The following is a 15,727-nucleotide window of genomic DNA, read 5'->3' on the forward strand; positions in this document are numbered from 1 at the left end:
CTGTCCTGTCGTCCTCTCTTCCCCTCCCCTCCTCTCCTCCTCCCTCCTCCACTCTCCTCCCCTCTCCTCTCTTTTCCTCCCCTCCTCTCCTCCCCTCCACTCCACTCCAGGGTTGCCAGATCTGCTTATTATAATTTCCCCCGCAAGATTGCATTTGAAAATAGCCGATCTACAAGATGCGACGCGTTGTGAGCTTGTAGATCTGCTATTTTCAAATAGCTGATGCATATGTTAAAGTGCTCTTGTGGCCCATAGTCACTTCTTTTGGGCTGGTTTTCCTAGACCTGGTTCCTTGTTTCTCTCACAGAATCTGGCAACACTGCTCCACTCCTCCCCTCTCCTCTTTTTTGCACACGTGACCATTTTGTGTACTTGTCTGTCAAAAGGATAAAACACAAAAAGAACTTTCATTAACAATAAACACAACTATGTATAATAAAGCTATATAATACTAACTGATATTACATTAAACCACAGACTTCTTTCATTTGAACAAACTTACAGTATTTCATTCTAAAGCTCCGTTTAACAATAAAACCTAAATATAGGCTCCCGTACCTTCCCAAATCACACTGAAGACGGGAGACCGACATCAAAATAAAGACGTTTATAGAGAATTCATTTACTGCTCTTATGTTTTCTTCTATAGTTTCATTTTAAGACTTAATACCTCCACTATAAGAAAAAGTAAATACAATTGAAAAACTAGAAAATGTGCTCCTCGGAGCACAGGTCTCCGCCAGTAGTGTTCCTGATTAATCCTGTCTTAAGTGTTACTTGATTAATCCTGTCTTAAGTGTTACTCCGCCATTTCTCAGCCATTTTGTGATTACTCCTGTCTTACCTCACTTTGAAAGAGGCTAAGACTCTTTCAAAGTGACATAACATCTATAATATCTATTTATAGGCCGCTATAGACGGGTTTCATGTTTGTAAACATTGAGAGGATATGACCGCGCAGAGGAGGGGGTAAGCCAACTAAGCCTATAGAGGGCGCCATTACCCGCAGCAGCTCTGGTCAAATGTCCATTCATAAAAGACATGATCTTCACCGGGTTTAATGAAAGTAGATTAAATTATGCAGTTTGTAATACCTTGTTTACTCAATAAAAATGATTTGTTGGAAGTTGGATCTGTTTGTATATAATAGCAGCATTATGCCTATTATGCCTATAATAGCAGAATTATGGCTAGCTAACTCCCGAATATAACAACAGAGTGAACGGCGCAACAATTCGTTTCCCCCAGGCATGCGCAGATTGCGCATTCTGCTCTGTGATGACGTCGCGCGGAAATCCGTCTATACGTCATGCGTCTCACTAGCCAATCAGAGCACACTCTTTCAACGTATTGTCACGTGTCACGTGAGGCTTGACCAATGTTAGCTTGGCCGAGGGGGGGGGACGGAAAGTGAAAACATAGTCTCCTGGCGGAGACAATAAAGACTCTTGAGAACACTGGTTCAAAGCAGTGGAACTGCACTACATTTTAATTGTTACAGGTTTTCCCTTTGTAGTAACAGTGGGTGGCCAGAAGAGGGCAGTAAACTCAATCTTTTGAAGTCATCATGATCCATGAGTTATCAACAAGTCCAATTGTACACACGGACAGACAGACAGACGGACGGACGGACGGACGGACAGACAGGGTGCACAACATAGACTCGGCCATGCCTTTCGGCCTGGCGGAGACAATAACACTAGTGGTAGCTGTTTGAATGTAGGGTAAGTGATTTTCTTTGGTTAAAATAAGTATTAAATAGCTCTATATTCTGATAGTAATCATTGCTATAAAGTGTGCTGATAGTAATCATTGCTATAAAGCTACTTTTTTTGTTCAGGGGATCCCCTAGCTTGCTATAGGGTTGGCGTACCTGAGGAGGACAAGAGCGGGAAAGCATGGTGTATCTAAATATATCGGCATATGGCCGCCTGGTGAATTAGTAAGTATGGTACAAAGTATGCCCTTAGTCCATGCTGCTGTGCTCCTTCTCCTCCTCTGTTACGTCAGCCCAATATATGGTATTGTATGTGTTGGTTATTTATATGCTTGTTGGGTTTTTAGTCTAGTGTGTATTTTAAAAGCTTGAATACTTTATGTTCAAAAAATAATTCTATGTCTTATTTCCATGCTCATCCTTGGTTACACGAACCTGTGCATTGCATTGTTAAAGAGGACCTTCCCTCTAGAAAAAGGTGGCGTAGGCATTGTATATTTTATTACTATTGTTCCCTTTAAAAAGCTGCCTCCTGCTACACAGTGAATGTACAACTCACTTTAGTTAGTATTAGTATAGACTGACCTGACGGAATAAAAGCATCCGAAGTTTAAACTCTTTATTTCAACAGGAACTCTGACACATTTTGAGTCTTCATCAGCATATACATTTAAAGACCAGTGTACAGTATGAAAAAACAAATTAAGTGGTCATGGGTTGGTACACAGGTCAAATGGCATACTAGTAACTGTCCACTAAAAGAACTCCAAACGGAAAGTAGAAACAATACACAGGTATAAACAAATGAAATCTCAACCTCAAACTTGAACTGGTAACAGAGGAACACAATAAGAGTGAGTATTCACTTAAACAAACAAATGACCAACGTCAATAAGTGTTCAATAGAAACACTTTCATGGAGCCCTACAATGATCTAAGCCAGAGATTCTCAATGTTTTCAATTTCAAGGACCCCCAGGTTTATGCATTAGGCAACAGACCCCCAGTTTAAAGATTAAAGAACATATCTCCAAAATCTGCACTGTAAACTCCTGTGTGTATTTAAGATCTCAGAGTTAATAAGGGTCCTTTTGGTGGTCCCTGTACCCGACGTTGAGAAACGGTGATCCAAACAACAAGAAAACCATCATTAATACCCATCAAGAAAGAAGCAGAAATAATGAAACATCAATGCAAAAAGATGTGGAAGCCATAATCTGTATACCGAGATAGAAAACGACTTTATTCCAGAGTTATACTGACCTTGCCTGGTAACATCTTCAAAGGGAAAGTATGAGGGCAAACGCAATAAATGTATGGAAAGAGTTTGTCAGTGAAAGTGTGTGTGAAGGTGTGTATGTGTGTGTTAGTATCAGGATCAGAGAATGACAGCTTTCCTTCATTCCAGTCCAGCTGGACTCTGATCCTCTGAGGTTTCTGCTTCAATGAGAGATCAGTGACTGACCCTGGTGAGGACTGTGCTGTGTAGTTACCTTTCAGTGACCCCATTGCCCAGAGTTGATCCCGTCTATTTCCCTTTCTCTGAAAAGACTCCACTAACACACCCAGCATCCAGTTAGTATTGTCTCCAACCTTAACATCCCAGCTGTGGGTCCCTGAGTTAAAGCCCTCAGAACCCAGGACAAAGGGCCCTTGGTCAAACCTCTCTGGGTTGTCAGGGACCTTCTGTGTTTCCCAACATCTCACACCGGTCAGATCATCAGACAGGATGAGTCTTGGATGGGCAGTGTTGGGGTCCAGAATGACAGGAGTGTAGGAGACGATGTCCTTCATCTTGTTCCAGACTCTGAAGGTCAGGTTGCCCAGGTGTTTGGTCAAGTCTATCAGCGCTCCTGAGATCAGCTGTGGATCCTGCAGTGTGAACTGGACTCTTTCCATTGTGGTCGTGTAGTTGTGCAGGAATGAGATGTGTTCAGCTCTCAGTTCCTCCTCTATGGCTCTGATGGTGTTTGAAAGGGTTAATATCTCTCTGTTCAGACCCTCAATCTTCTCCTTCATCATCTGACTCTTCTGCTGCTCTTCCTCCCTCAGTGCAGTGATGCTGGCCTCCTCTTCCTCTTGTAAAAACTGATGAATCTTCTTAAACTGGTATTTAATTTGCCTCTCTGTGTGCCGGGCCTGGGCCTTAATGTGTTCTGCTGTTTGGTCAAAGTCAATTTTAACTTTATTAAAGACCTTCAGTTTCTCCTGTAAACACTCCAGTGATTTCTGGACTTCCTCCTTCTGATCCAGAGCAGCTTCATCGATGGGTTTGAAACTGTGGTTAGTGTGTTTTTCTGAATGAAGACACACAACACACACTGGCTGTTGACATTCCTGACAGAAGAGTTTGAGTTTCTCAGCATGCAGACTGCAGAGATCCTCAGACCCTGATGAAGTTCTCTGACGTTTTGAAGCTCTCTGATGTCTCTCCTGTATGAAGGCCTCACACAGGTTCTTCAGAGCGAGGTTACGGGGTGGATGATCCGTTGAATGTATTTCCTTACAAACTGGACATTAATTTATTCCCTTCTCTCTCCACCAATTCTGAAGACATTCTTTACAGAAGCTGTGGCTGCATGACAGGAGAACAGGATCTTTAAAGATGTCACGACATACAGGACATTTAAGATCATCTTCTGGAAGAGAGGACATGGAAGCTATTTTGTCTCTGAGGGCGGATTCAGACTGGGTCCGATGAGTGAAGCTACAAATCTGGGAACCCATCGACAAAAAGAAGGAAAAAACAGCACCCTCTGCAGAACTCTGAATCTGTCTTGAGAGATTATGAAGCTACAAACACTCTGCTCAATACAGGAAGTCAGTCAGTGGTGGTAACACTCCCTGCTCTAGAATGTTCCCTGAAGTTTACTTTCACTGTGAAACCTGGTTATTGTTAAAGTCCATTCAACTGACAGAGTCAGCAGCAGGTTCCAGTGGTCTGGGTCAGTATTCCCTCCTGTAGCTGTGGAAAAACAGTCTGTCCTCCTCACTGGAAGTTGTGAAGACCTGTTGCAAAGTACACACACACGCACGCACGCACGCACGCACGCACGCACGCACGCACACACACACACACACACACACACACACACACACACACACACACACACACACACACACACACACACACACACACACACAGGATTAAGAGGATTACTTAATTTACATATGTATGAGAAGAATATTATTGGAGTTGAAGTCAACACTGGCCCCTAAAGCATCTGCAAACTTTAGGAACAAGACTAAAAAAACGCAACCCGCACCTACCAATATTTACAAGCAATTTTACAGAAAAACAAGCCCAAAGTAGCTTATAATAAGCTGACATGGCAACATTGATTATCACCATGGAAACCAATCAATAATCAACATTTGTGTATGTGTCTCTCATTCACACATACAAGCATTGTACATGTGTTGTACATTTTTCCACAGAGACTGTTAAACTATACATAAAATAATACAAATAATCCTGGATGTAATCAAGTAAAGATTACATCCTTGCATAATTCACCCAAGGCCTCATGTGACACTGGAAACTCGTGTATGAGAAAGAAGTCCACAATGGAAACAAGTCCCCTGGACTTTTTTGTGATATCCTTTTAGCTTTAATATCTTGCTGTATCACGTGCCGTTTTACATTTCTGACAAATAAAGTATTCAATCAAAGTCAAGTTAAAGTACAGGTAGAACGAGAAATCTTAGGCATGCAGCTATGTTGTTTATCAGAGGGCATTGCGCAAGAATGCAGAAGGCATACATATACAATACATCCTTACCTGTAACTTGGCCACGGCAAATGTTTCCTTACAACAGAAGGTCACTTTGAAAAAGCGGTCTGATAATAGTTGAACTGAAATGATACTATAGTTGCATGGCGATGGCGGTGTGCGAGTGTGGTCGCAGTGTGTGTCTGTGTGCTGTGCCTGTGTTGTGTCCTTCTGTTTGGTGTGTTGGTCTGACTCTGAACAGCAGGAGGACAGAAGGCCACTGGCCAGTGTGTTCTCTTTGTTCTTGGAGAGGAGAAACACCTCCTTCCACCTCCCAACACCTCTCCCCCAGTATACTGCAGTCATTGGTCCCTTTCAGTGTGAAAGGCCAAAAGGCCCATAACAAAAGCCAGCCTGATTGAAGGGCCATCATCACCACTTAACATGAAACCTGTAGTATGTGAATAAAACTAAAGTTTTTATTTAAACAACATGAAACCTGTAGTATGTGACTAAAACTAAAGTTTTTATTTAAACAACATGAAACCTGTAGTATGTGAATAAAACTAAAGTTTTTATTTAAACAACATGAAACATGTAGTATGTGAATAAAACTAAAGTTTTTATTTAAACAACATGAAACCTGTAGTATGTGAATAAAACTAAAGTTTTTATTTAAACAACATGAAACATGTAGTATGTGAATAAAACTAAAGTTTTTATTTAAACAACATGAAACCTGTAGTATGTGAATAAAACTAAAGTTTTTATTTAAACAACATGAAACATGTAGTATGTGAATAAAACTAAAGTTTTTATTTAAACAATATGAAACCTGTAGTGGTATGTGAATAAAACTGAAGTTTTTATTTAAACAAACGTTATGACGATACGCCGACCTTCAAATGTCTGGAACAGAAGCATAATGGCAAATCATTTTCTTACATTCCAGATTCATAAGGGCACAATTTTGGATTACTCAACTCAATTAAACATTACTTTTACATCACATTATCATAGTCCTTTTTAACAACAGGAGCCTAACTGTATGGACATACAGTATATTTTGTCATACTCTGGGTAGTATTGACAAAGTACAAAGCTTATGCAGACAGGGATTTGGAGCTGGGGTCACAACCGTGTGTGTGTGTGTGTGTGTGTGTGTGTGTGTGTGTGTGTGTGTGTGTGTGTGTGTGTGTGTGTGTGTGTGTGTGATTGATTGATTGAATATTTTATTAGGCAAAAAATGTAAAACAACACATTTACATCTAAGATACTTTGTCTAACAGGTCCGTTCATAAAAGTCCTTGCGGACTTGTTTCCAATGAGGGCCTTGGTATTCAATTCATAGACATATATAGTGGCACCACAGTTCGAATATCATTACACAAAGAAAATAAAAATAAAACAGCAAAAAAATAAAATAAAATAAAACACTATGTACAACAAAAGAAATAAAAAAAAGGGGGGAAAGATATGTACAAGAACAGGGGGGGGGGGGTCGGCTGTCTAACAGGAAAATGGTACTACCTCCTCTTTTGGCCTCCTGAAAGTTTTTTTAAGGCTCTTTTAAATGAGCCCAGCGAACTGGGCTCATTTAAAAGAGCGTGTGTGTGTGTGTGTGTGTGTGTGTGTGTGTGTGTGCGTGCGTGCGTGCGTGCGTGCGTGCGTGCGTGCGTGCGTGCGTGCGTGCGTGTAGATCTTATACCTTTTGGAATCTCACCCCTGACAAATACCCCATATTACAATAAATACTAACAAAGGGAATGAACTCGTTCTCATGCTATTCATCAAAAATGTGGAATGCCCTACCAAAAGGAGTACAGGAGTGCAAAACCCTACTCACTTTCAAAACTGCCATAAAGATACACCTTCAGGAGGCTGCAATTCGAAAATGGCCCCTCTTCTCTTGTACATTTCTTTTCACTCTTCATACCAGTAACCTGTAAGCTGATTGTATGACATTCTGTATAGTAGTTGTGTATATCTGTCTGTCTCTTATATGTCATCATGATTTGTGTGCATGGGGATCTCATCTTAAACAAGCTCAGTGCTTAATGAGTCTCCCAGTTTACTAGACCTTGTATTGTGATTTTTTTGTACTTCCATGTACTGATGTTCTCATGTCTTACTAAATAAAGTACATCAATCAATCAATCACTAAAACTAAAACACTAAAACTAATTAAAAAAACTAAACTAAACTAGCAAATATCTTCATTCAGAAACCCACACCAACCACAGTTTCAGACCCATCGATGAAGCTGCTCTGGATCACATGGAAGTCCAGAAATCACTGAAGCTTTTACAGGAGAAACCGAAGGTCTTTAATAAAGTTAAAAGAAACTGTGACCAAAAAGCAGAGCACATTAAGGTTCAGACCCGGCAGACAGAGAGGCAGATTAGAGACCAGTTTAAGAAGCTTCATATGTTTCTACAAGAGGAAGAGGAGGCCAGCATCACTGCACTGAGGGAGGAAGAGTGATCCTGGTTTTCATTCATCACAACATTCATTATAAAGTAAACTGAACTATTAGAAAATATGAATGCAACAAATGTGCATCGTAAATTAGTTAGCTGTTACACTTGGATACCAGGAGATGGTGCTAGAGTCAAAGTAATATAATGCCTAATCAGAGCAATATTAACATAGTTTGTATTATTACTGTTAAATATAATACATATATTATACATTAACCACTTCAGCCCTGTATCGGCCATTTGTTAATAGACGATCTACAAGCTCACAAACTTGTAGATCTGCTATTTTCAAAAGATTTGTATACATTTGAAAACTTAATATGGGACATTCTGCATAACGAGTACTTTCTACTTTTGGTACTTCAAGTACATTTTGATACCAATAATTTTGTACTTTTACTCAAGTACATTTTTTATTCCAGACTTGTACTTGTAACAGAGTATTTCTACATTGCAGTAGGTAGGCCTATTGATACTTTTACTAAAGTAAACAATTCGAGTACTTTTTCCACCACTGTGGAAAAAGAAAGGAAAGGAAAGTGGACTGAGGTCACCACAATGTTCATGCCCACTCTTCCGTCTGTGCCAGTGTGTGGGTGTGGGTGTGGCTGGCTGACCGACCGCTTCTTAAGGTGGACTGTAGTCTAGTAGTGGACTGTTTGGTAACTGGAATGGGCTCTATGCACAGCAGCCATAACACACAAGAAATTGGGCCTCTTCTTACTTCCTTCACAGGTGTTACCAATGACTAATGAAGGCTCTGTTCTTCCATTTTGTTTCCCAAATGGCCCCTTATGGTGGGTGTGTAACGGGTCCATTTGGTTCCATTTGTACACTCTCAGAGTTATGGGGGTCCTTGAAAATAAGACAACCAATGTGCCACACTAAATGGAACAGAGCCTTAATTAGTATCATTGGTAACACGTGAAGGAAGTAAGGAAGGGGCCCAATTCATTCCCAATATGGCTGCTGTGCATATTGTGGTCACTTGAGAACTCTTTTAAAATATGTATTTATTTTATATTTCATACTGACTATTCATTTTATGAATCGACCATGGCAAATACATAATATTTATTTAATGATATTTAAGGCCTAATAATATTCACCCACTCGAATTGAGTTGGTATCTAAACATTGTGTTATTCAATCAATAAAAAAAAACATTCTCTCCACTTCCACCATGACTGCATGGTAGCCTATATAATATAATTTATACTCTGTTAAAAAGGCCTGTGTTCAAAATGTTACTTGAGTAAAGTACAAAAGTATTGGCATCAAAATATACTTAAAGTACCAAAAGTAAAAGTACTAAAATGTTTGAAAATAGCAGATCTACAAGCTCAAAACGCGTTGTGAGCTTGTAGATCAGCTATTTTCAAATAGCCTAGGTATAAAATAGTGGTTAATGTATGTTTTATAAAATAATAACTTATCTACAAAGTAACTAGTAACTAAAGTTTTCAAATAATTGTAGTGGAGAAAAAGTATAATATTTGTCTCTGAGATGTAGTGGAGTAGAAGTAAAACATTAAAATATAGAAGATTTGAAATACTCCAGTAAACTAAAAAATACCTCAAAATTGTAGTTAAGTACAGTAGTTGAGTAAATGTACTTAGTTACTTTACACTACTGCTAGTCTACCTTTAGAATGGAACTACACACTTGACAACACTTGACAAAACACTTGACTTAACTTTAGCTTTACCATATTTATGAATATATAAGTCCTTCTACAGCCTGTCTGTCTGTCTCCATCCTCCACACAACTACATGAACAGAGACATGAGTCTACATGTAAACACAAGGTTAGTGAGAGGATTCTGTTGTTATAGCTCTCTGTTATAGCTGCACGGTAGCTACGTAGCATTGTTTCACCGAAATTGGTGACCCGTCTAATTCTGTGACTCCACGTAACAAAACGCTGAAAGAAAAGGTGCCATGCGTTGATACCGTAACGGTTTGAAGTTAACATTTCTGAAAGTTAATCTAATCGCATTGATGGAGTTTACTGAAATCACAATAAGGCGACAACCCTCTGGAGTCACACAATTATATAGGGGCACCAATTATTGCATGTGTCCCATTAGTGACACAAGTTGGTACAGAAAGCAGACGTAGTTTCACTTCTGTTAATATGATGTGATGCAGCTGTGAACTTCAGTGAACTTTCACCTTCTAACCTCTAAATGTCTCCCCCTGTTAACAACTCTCTGTTGCAATTTTATTTCTGCTATGCCTTTGTTCAGATGAGAGTGGAAAACCTGGGCTGTGGTCCAAGTTATTTCACTATGACTCATCAATCACACTCGAAACACTTGAGTTAATCTTTCACCTCTAATGGTTGCCATGTTTAATGCTCCTGTCATTGAACATCTGGGCTCTGTTCCAACTTCGTTTCGGCAGGTTTAGAGACTTTACTACTGTATATGAGGCATATAAAGTGTTGTCATCATGTTTGTTTATGTTCTGAATGTCAGCGAACATCTGGGCTGAGTTCCAAGGTATTTTGCTATGAGTCATATAGTAAACACTGGAATGAATTAATTAATATTGAACTTATAAAGGCTCATGTTCCTGTCCCTGTAGAGTTAATTTATCGTTTTATATTTTATTATCCATCCTGGTCATAATGCAGGAAATACCCATCTATGTTTAGTTGATTTTGATTAGATTTTGGTAATAGAAATAGGACTATGAGTACACAATAGAATAGAATAGCATAGACTTTATTAGCCCTAGATTGGCTGTGATATTACATTTCATGTATTCCAAATACACAGCCATAGATCGGTCCCGCACAGGTAGCAGCTGATCTTTGCGGCATTAATCTTTGCCACGCTGCGTGTGTTAAAATAATGAATTCCTGGAACTTGGAGTCAGCCATTGTCCTCTAGTTTCGTATCCATTTGAAAGTTCTGGCAGAAAACGTATGTTTAGTCAAATATCTGCACTTTTCCATGAGCTGCACACGGACAGCATGCTCTGTCAGTGACGGGGCCGGACCTGAAATGACTGTCACTGCTGGACTGAACATGAACATGAAAACTTCCTTTGGGGAGCACAGATGTATGTGGCACACAATCGACAGTTGTGATTAACTGATTGATTCAGTTCATCTATGTCCTATACATATGTGCGATATGTGATGTGTAATATTGGCTACGTCCTTAGGGTATAAGTGATATTTTTGGTCTTTTTCTTTTTTGTTAAAAACGAAAAGGTTAAAGTACTATATTCTGATAGTAATCATTGCTACAGAGCGTTTGTTCAGTCACAGGGGTCTCTCCAGCTCTTTAGTAAACAGAATATAGTACATTTTCAGGTAGGTGACAAAATGTAAGCCAATCAGGAAAGAGCACTAAAAATGCATTTTCTGTTTAATAAAGAGCTGGAGAGACAAGGAGACTCCTTTTACTGATCAAACACTCTATAGCAATGAGTACTATCAGAATATAGAGCTATTTAACACTCATTTTAACCAAAGTAAATCACTTACCCTACCTTTTATATAATGCAAACTCAGGATATACACATAAAATCGTGATAAGATACTTGTTTCCGACAGGTCAAAGTGCGGACATGTGACTTTCAGTACAATAAACATAACGTGCATAATGTGACAGAAAATAGGAACAACCAACTGTATATGTATGAACTAAGTAGGGCAGTACACTGGACAACAGAATGTAAAAACTAATGGACACAACATAAAACCATATTATAATTAAATACAGTAATGATAAAAGTACTATAGGCCTATCCTGATTGATTGATTGATTGATGTACTTTATTTAGTAAGACATGAGAACAACAGTACATGGAAGTACAAATTCACAATACAAGGTCTACTAAACTGGAAGACTCATAAAAGCACAGAGCTTGTTTCAAATGAGTTCCCCATGCACACAAATCATGATGACATATAAGAGACAGACAGATATACACAACTACTATAGAATGTCATACAATCAGTTTACAGGTTACTGGTATGAAGAGTGAGAAATATGTACAAAAGGAGAAGGAGAGAGGGGGGGGGGGGGTAGGGGGGTAGGTTAGGTTAGGACTTAGACAGGGGCCATTTTCCAATTGCAGCCTCCTGAAGGTGTATCTTTAGGGCTGTTTTGAAAGAGAGTAGGGTTTTGCACTCCTTTACTCCTTTTGGTAGGGCGTTCCACATTTTTGATGAATAGCATAAGAACGAGTTACTTCCCTTTGTTGAGCCAAAAAAGGGTTGGACAAGGTTTGTGGAGCTGCCTCTGGTATTGTGATCGTGGACATCATTAACATTTTGGAAGTATTTTGACAAATACAGGGGGATCCCAATGTTGTGATATATCTTGAAGACCAGGCCCATAGCAAGTTGCTGTACTCTGTCCGCAACCCTAAGCCATCCAATCCTATCAAAATGATCAGGGGTTAGATGGGTTTTGAAGTTGAGGCCAAGAAGTAGCCTTACAAGTTTGTTTTGGGATGTTTGGAGCCTTGTTTTTAAGGCCTTGGTGGTGTTGTGATACCATGAAGTACATGCATAATCGTAATGACCTTGTATGAGGGCCACTGCAAGAGTCTTCAGAGTCTTCTTACTGACTTTACGATCAATACTCCGCAAATAGCGTGTTTTTTTGTGGACCGTTTTGATCGTTTTTTCAGCATTTTTGTCACCAGAGAGGTCAGCCTCCAAGATAGAGCCCAGGTAGGTAATTTCGTTTTTTCTTTTGATGATATCATCACCCGCTTTGATCGTGAAGCTCTCTGCCTTTCTGAGGTTAGGAGTGGACCCAAAGAGGATGCATTCCGTTTTGCCCAGGTGTAATGAGAGCTTGTTGTCGGAGAGCCAGATGCAGATCTTGTTGAGTTCAGAGCTGAGAGTTTTCTCAACCTGCAGCCTGTCCCTGTCCGAGACTAGCAGGGCCGAGTCATCTGCGAACAGGAACAGGTTGCAGTCGCAGGCTGACGACATGTCATTCACATATATCAGGAACAGTAAGGGTCCTAGTATACTTCCTTGGGGAACACCACAAGTCACTGGGAGGGGGGGGGACTGGGTGCCGTTTACTTCCACCACTTGCTCCCTCCCTTCCAGGTAGGATCTCATCCAGTTCACCGACGTGTCATCAAAACCTATTGCTCTGAGCTTATTGATCATAATCGGGTGATTAACGGTGTCAAAAGCCTTCTGGAGGTCCAGCATGACCATGCCGCAATATTTGCCCTTTTCAATCTCTTGTTTGATAGAGTCGTTCAAATAGAGAAGGCATGTGTCAGTGGAGTGGTTTGTTCTGAAGCCAGATTGGAATTTGTAGATTAGATTTTTCTCGGCAAGATACTTGTCGACCTGTTCATAGACTATTTTTTCCATGACTTTCGAGGTGGAGCTTAGAATAGAAATAGGGCGGTAGTTGCCAGGGTCTAATTGGTTTCCTTTTTTGAACAGAGGGGTCACCCTTGCTTTTTTGAAGTCATTGGGGACCTGTCCCTGTGTGGTGGAGAGGTTGAATATGTGGGTAATGATTGGAGCAATGGAGGCGGCTGAGTCTTTTAGAAATTTGGGGGGGATATTGTCGAGGCCTGTGGCTCTGTGTTGATGAAGAGCACTCAATTTTTTAAACACTCCTACATCCTACATCCTTTAAAGGTAGGGTAAGTGATTTGCGTTGGTTAAAATAATTGTTAAATAGCTCTATATTCTGATAGTACTCATTGCTATAGAGTGTTTGTTCAGTATTAGGAGTCTCCTTGTCTCTCCACCTCTTTATTAAACAGAAAATACATTTTCGTTTCAGTTTCAGTTTCATTTCCAATTTTATCCAACCAGGACAGAGAACTCAATCAGGATACAGATTAAACAAGTGAAATTGGAAGTGATGACACTAAGAAATGAGTATGCAAAATTGGAACTGGAACACTATACAAATTAAGCTTAAAAATGGGTACTTTCTTCTGATTGGCTGAGATTTTGACACCTACCGAAAAATGTATTTTCTGTTTATTAAGAGCTGGAGAGACAGGGAGACTCCTGTTACTGGGGAACTCATTTGAAACAAGCTCAGTGCTTTTATGAGTCTTCCAGTTTAGTAGACCTTGTATTGTGAATTTGTACTTCCATGTACTGTTGTTCTCATGTCTTACTAAATAAAGTACATCAATCAATCAAACTGAACAAACACTCTATAGCAATGATCACTATCAGAATATAGTATTTTAACCTTTTAACAAAATACTTTTTGTTTTAACCAAAAAATATCACTTACCCTACCTTTAACTCATGTCATCAATGCCATGCAGGGACATGCACAGATAGACTGTAGGTGTCGCTAGAGCACCTGCCCTTTGCCCTCTTGACCAGAAGTGCCCTTTTGAAAAAAAGGGGAAAAAAAGTTTGTTTTTGTTTTTTCAGGGGGTCCGGGACCCCAAGGGGTTCCTCAGAGTTACTACAGGGGGTCCGCCAAATCTTTATGTAATATGATTTTTTTTTTTACCATAACCACTCGAAACCTAGCATCGCTTTTCTGAGGAGAACTTTAGCCAAAAATAGCCGATCTACAAGCCCACAACGCCTCGCAGCGCTATTTTTGGCAAAGAGGTATAGGTCTAGAGGGAAAAAGGAGCAGACCAAGTAAACAAAAAAAAGTATAATCTTAAACACTATTTTATACAATATAGAGGGGATCTCTCTCTCGGCTGGGGGGTCCTTGGCCCGTTGAAGACCCCTGTTTTTTTTTTTTTTTTTACTTGAGCACCTGCCCCTCAAAATGTCTGTGCACGCCACTGATGCCATGAGGTGGAATACATTCACACAACATTACATAGGGAACACAGCATAAAAACAAACCTAAAACATGATCACAAATGGTTGCAGCTTTGGTTTTCAATCAACCATCTTTTCAGATTGAATTTAAAAGATGGAAATGTAGCACAATCCCTTATACGCAGAGGAAGGCCATTCCATGCTACGGTACACAACCCTGTACTGAGAGGACATTTTGACCGAATGTTGTTTGCCGGTGCGGCACTTCGCAATCTCCTCGAGTGGTTGCTCTGGTTCTGGTAGTGATTCCCCTATCAGGCTTCCTTTTAATGAATTCACTTAGGGGGGGACGGGCACAGACCATGTAGGGTCTTGTATATGACCCCAACCTGTTTGAACATTTTGAAGTTGTCAAAGCTAAAAAAAAATGAGCCTCCGGAGGATGTTACAAATTCAATGATGATATGAGTGAGGCTTCCTGTGAGGCTATTAATAGAGAATAGTAAACAAACTGTCTCTTCTTCTCTTCCTCCACGCAACTATTATTCCCCAAATGTTTGTACGTTTTAAGAAGTGTGTTTTAAGTGTTAATAATGTGACTGACGTGTTTGTTCATAAAGTTTTAATTGGTTTATTTCACAGCACTGACCGCGTCTGGATTCTGATCTTCCTGCTGTTGAACTCAGGTAAAAATCACAAACACTTTAATACCAATTCATGTATTAATCAATATTAACATCAGAACAGTGATCAGTAGGCCTGTCACAATTATTACATAATCGTCTAATCGCAATTATTTGAGATAATCACAATTATTTTGTCATAATCGTTTCCATGTTCAAGAAATGTTCATACATATAAAAGCAGAAATAGCAGTTCTACAAGCTTGCAACGTGTCACTTCGTGACTTGACTTGCAACGTGTCACTTCGTCACTTCGTGATACGTTGCAAGTTTGTAGATCAGCTATTTCAGCTATTTTAACTTTAATTTTTTCAAGTACAAAATGTATAAATGTCAGTCATTTACATTTCTTCAGTTATTTGTCATGCCCTGTGCACTTTTTT

At 39.7% G+C, this 15,727-nt stretch overlaps 1 pseudogene across 1 annotated transcript; it reads right to left on the reverse strand.

The window, feature by feature from the left end:
• Positions 1-2,958: 2,958 nt before the first annotated feature.
• LOC311062777 (nuclear factor 7, ovary-like) lies at positions 2,959-4,371 on the reverse strand (annotated as a pseudogene). Its single transcript has one exon. The product of its transcript is annotated as a nuclear factor 7, ovary-like (transcript).
• Positions 4,372-15,727: the final 11,356 nt, after the last annotated feature.

This window comes from Gymnoscopelus microlampas, assembly GCF_963454915.1.
Source record: "Gymnoscopelus microlampas genome assembly, chromosome: 16".
NCBI lineage: Eukaryota > Metazoa > Chordata > Actinopteri > Myctophiformes > Myctophidae > Gymnoscopelus > Gymnoscopelus microlampas.